The sequence below is a fragment of the Priapulus caudatus genome, unplaced genomic scaffold (genome assembly GCF_000485595.1).
Source record: "Priapulus caudatus unplaced genomic scaffold, Priapulus_caudatus-5.0.1 Scaffold640, whole genome shotgun sequence".
Taxonomy (NCBI): Eukaryota; Metazoa; Priapulida; class Priapulimorpha; order Priapulimorphida; family Priapulidae; genus Priapulus; species Priapulus caudatus.
The window spans coordinates 58,009-58,665 of record NW_014577701.1 but is presented as its reverse complement, the minus strand read 5'-3'; positions in this window follow the sequence as shown (position 1 = coordinate 58,665).

Here is a 657-nt window from a genome sequence, read left to right as displayed (position 1 = left end):
GACGACGACTACGACCACAACGACGGATGAGTGAGTGAGATCCCCACGAATCACTCCGACCGTCCGACGTTCACTCCCCACAAAACCATCACCTTGTAATACACATGTAGAGTGTTAGACAAGTACTCACTCACTCACGACCGCACATGCACGCACGTGTGAACGCATACGTGTTACTGCACGCTCGTATGGTGTACGTGTACGCGTGTACGTGTGTATGTACGTGTACGTGTGTACGTATGGTGCACGTGTACGCGTGTACGTGTGTATGTACGTGTACGTGTGTACGTATGGTGCACGTGTACGCGTGTACGTGTGTATGTACGTTTACGTGTGTACGTATGGTGTGCGTGTACGTGTGTATGTACGCGTACGTGTGTACGTATGGTGTACGTACGACCGTGTATGTATGATGTACGTGTGTCCGTGTGTACGTATGGTGTGCGTGTGTACGTATGGTGTACGTGCGACCGTGTATGTATGATGTACGTGTGTCCGTGTGTACGTATGTGGGTGTGTGTGGCTAGCTCGTTAACTAGTGCTCACCGGTGCGCAGACGCCAGCTTTAGCCGACGGGCGACGCGCTCTCCTCTCTCTCTCTCTCTCTCTCTCTCTCTCTCTCTCTCTCTCTCTCTCTCTCTCTCTCTCTCTTTCTTT